This window comes from Dasypus novemcinctus, chromosome 30 (assembly GCF_030445035.2).
Source record: "Dasypus novemcinctus isolate mDasNov1 chromosome 30, mDasNov1.1.hap2, whole genome shotgun sequence".
Lineage (NCBI taxonomy): Eukaryota > Metazoa > Chordata > Mammalia > Cingulata > Dasypodidae > Dasypus > Dasypus novemcinctus.
In genome coordinates this window covers 36,109,032-36,113,045 of record NC_080702.1, presented here as the reverse complement: position 1 = coordinate 36,113,045, position 4,014 = coordinate 36,109,032, and the positions used below count along the sequence as shown (strand labels likewise).

The following is a 4,014-nucleotide window of genomic DNA, read 5'->3' as shown; positions in this document are numbered from 1 at the left end:
CCCAAACATTGCCCCCAGCTCAGAGCAATCAAATATCCCAAAATGGAATTCTGATTTGCCAGTCGTAGTGATGGTCCTTGAGTCAAGAGATGGATGAAGCATTGACCGTAGTCTTTCTCCCAAAGAACAAAGTAGATCTACATAAAAACCCGAAGTTATGTCTTACTATCTGGGTTAAATAATTGAAGAAAACAGAGTTGTAAATGGGGAAAGCTTGTATATTGCCTTTTATGATCCGTAAATGTGCACTGTTTTTATAGAAAGTGCCAAGAGAAATTTCCTGGAAATTTCCTCTACCTATGAAAATTATTTTTAAAGGGCAATCCTAAATTCCTGGAAGAATCACAGAAATTATTGAGACCATCGATTTTGAAGAATCAGGGACTGTTAAATAGAGAACAATTTCACTTATTGTATCATTGGAAATGAGCAGAAGAAAGAAGCAAATTGGAGTTGGAATGTGATTATTGTAAACCAAATCAGATGATGTCTCCGTTTCAGGATGGGATATCTCTCTGGGGTGAATGAATGAAAATTCTGGAAACTGCTCCACAGCCTGTGGAATAAGACTATTTTTCACAAAATCATATAATACAATGAGTTGCTTTCATCTTGTAGTGACTTCAGTACACCTTCATCCCTCCAGAACCTGCAATAATTGTATATGTATGAAAGTATCTTTGCTAAATATTTTACTGCTGAATGTCCAAGCAGCAGTTTCTGCCTTCAATACTGATTCCAGGGAAAACAATGAGAGATCTCAGGATGTAAAATAATTCAGAAGAAACAGGTGTCCTTGATATATAAAAATTAAAGAAATTGAATTCTGAAAATTAGGTAAATAACAGATTATCTCTCTGGTCACTTACAAAGTTTCTAGATTTAGACCTCCCAGTGCATGACCTCTGTGTTATGAACATTTTTGTAAACTTTACACAAAGAGTCCTTTTATAGAGAGAATGTTTCTCAGTTTTTTTAAGCCCTGCTCTATGTCCTTGTTTCTAAGACTGCAGATAAAGGGGTTCAGCATGGGAGTGACCACCATGTACATGACTGAGGCTATTGCAATTGCCCTTAAGTTTTGGGTAGCAGCAGAGCTAAGATATACTCCAAGCCCTGTGCTATAAAACAAGGTAACTACTGAGAGGTGAGACCCACAAGTTGATAAAGCTTTATACTTGCCCTCCATTGTTGAAATTCTCAAATGGAGGATGCAATCTTAAAATAAGAGAAAAGGATTCCAATGAGTGGAATAACAGTGAGAAACCCACTTTCAAAATACAGCACTAGTATATTGAGGAAAGTGTCAGAACAAGCAAGTTGGAAGACCTGATTAAGTTCACAGAAAAACTGTGGCATTTCCAACTCTGTACAAAAAGACAATCGCAAAACCATTAAGTCATGCAAAAGGGAGACACAAACACTCAATAACCAGGATGTCAGCAGCAGGAGGCCACAGACCCGGGGTTTCATGATGACTGTGTAGTGCAGAGGGTGACAGATGGCCACAAAGCGGTCGTAAGCCATTGCAGTCAAGAGGGAGATTTCTAATTGCCCAAATAGCATGAAAAAAAACATCTGGCTGAGGCAGTTTTCATAAGTTATAGTTTTGTTCTTTGTCTGGATGTTCAGTAGCATCTTTGGGACATTGGTAGAGGTAAAACAGATATCTGTAAAAGAGAGATTGGAGAGGAAGAAGTACATGGGTGTGTGAAGTTGGGAGTCAGTGATGGTGGCCAAGATGATTAGCAGGTTCCCAACTATGATGAGCAGGTACATGGACAGGAACAATCCAAAGATGAGAAGTTGCAATTCAGTATCATCTGAGAGACCAAGGAGGACAAATTCTAAAACATGTGTTTGGTTTTCCATGTACCAGATGAAACTACTAAAAGAGACCAGAACAATGAGAATATAGCCACAAACAATGACCCACAAATGACCATAAATTCTATGGATCATATATATATTAAAATCATTAATTCTTCATATATTTATATATAGAGAGGGGGGGGGGGGGATCTAGTGTACTTTAATGGAAAATGTCAGAGAAAACAAATTTTCCTACTTCTCCTTACTAATTTTGGCGACTAGCTATCCTTGTCCATAATTGGACATATATACTCATGGCAATATTTTCCACTACAAATTCTCTTAGAATTTATTTTATTAAGCATATCTTTTAACCAATAATTTTGTACCCTTTGATGAAAAAGGTTGAAATAATGTTTATTGGTAATGGTACCACCACATTTACATGAAATTAATATTACCAAATTTTACTGAAATAAATGTGGTCAATATCAATCATACATTTTTAAGTCAAATGAAAAGTATAAAATTTCTGGAATAAGATATACAAGAAAATCTAGGGACCAGGGTTTGGAGATGAGAGTTTTGATCCAATAGTCAAATCATGAAAATAGATAAGAAAATGTGTAACTTTGGCTTTATTGAAATATAAAACTGCTACTCTCTAAAATAATTGATAAGGGAATGAAAAGAAAATCAACAGCATTGGGGAAAATACTGAAAGAACACATATCTGATAACTGCTTTGTATTTAAAAATATAAATATCTCTTATCACCCAACAACAAGAAAGCAAATACACAATTTAAAAATTGGCAAAAGTACTGAACAGAATCCTCACTAACAAGATATAATGTTGGCACATTACACATAAAAAAAAGAGGCCCAACAACATTTGGCATTAGGAAATTGCAAATTTGAAACCACCATAATATTTCACCACATGCTTATTAGGATAGTTAAAAACCTGAACACTAAAAATAACAATTGCTTGTAAGGATGTGGCACAATATAGTCTCTTGTTCATTATTAGTGAGAATACAAAATGGTAGAAGCAGAAGACAGTTGAACTGTTTCTTGTAATACTAAGTATCATCTTACCATACAATTCTGCAATTGTGCTCTTAGGTCCATATGTGGCTTATGTGAAAACTTGAGTCCACACAAACACCCATCAGTGGATGTTTCTAGCAGACATATTCATAAACTCCAAAATCTGTTAGCAACCAAGAAGTCATTCTATAGGTGAATAAACAGTGTGCTATACCTATACAAGGCAATATATTCAGAGTTAAAAAATAAATATTCCATCTATCCACAAACGGGAGGATGAATTCCAAATGACTGCAGCAAACTGAAGTAAACGAAGGTAAAAAAATTACATAGATATGATATAAACCAAGATACAAATTCCCCTCTGGATAAGACAAAATAACCCAGACTAATCAATGATCACTTGTTGACAGGGTTTAATGAAAGGGGAGATGTGATGAATACATGAAGTACAGGTGGTTTTTTTAGAGCAGTGAAAGTATTGTGTATAACACTGTAATTGTAGACACATGACATTATGCATTTGTAACACAAAGAGTGAAAACCGATGAATACAAATTAAAAATTCATTTAGAAGTTTAAGGGAATCCCAAGATGGCATGCAAAATATTCAAAACCATCTAACTGTATTACAATGGATGACATGCCCTCTCTTCAGGGGATGTGAGAAAGGTGCTGAAAGAAGTAATACTGGATATGAATAGCATATGCAAAAGGAAGTCAATGCACACTGTACATAAGCCCTGCACTCTAGTTGATAAATTATATCCCATCGGAGTATGGGTTAACAGTTCTTTTACTTCTGTGTCTGTGTCAATCAAAGAAGCAAATGGGTTGCAGATGAGGGAATATGCTTCCAACTGTGAAGTGGAAGTTTACAGCTAAGCAAAGAAGGGAGGATAGACTTTTCTCTGTAATAATGATTTAGAGGTAGATACATCAGTATGAATGCACGTGTAGGTCAATATAGATCAAGAGAATTGCATGTAGAAATATGTATTCATATGTGTAATTGCACATGTATTTCCTTAGTATTTCAACAGAGAAGCCCTAGATGTCCCAGAATTAAAAAGCAAAATTTATTATTTGACTATGGACAATATTATTATAACAATGGAAGAACTCTTATCATTGATGTAAAGGCAGTGGC

General features: G+C 35.3%; 1 pseudogene; it reads right to left on the bottom strand.

The window, feature by feature from the left end:
* Positions 1–931: 931 nt before the first annotated feature.
* LOC131276786 (olfactory receptor 7A17-like) lies at positions 932–1,872 on the bottom strand (annotated as a pseudogene).
* Between the last annotated feature and the right edge of the window lie 2,142 nt (positions 1,873–4,014).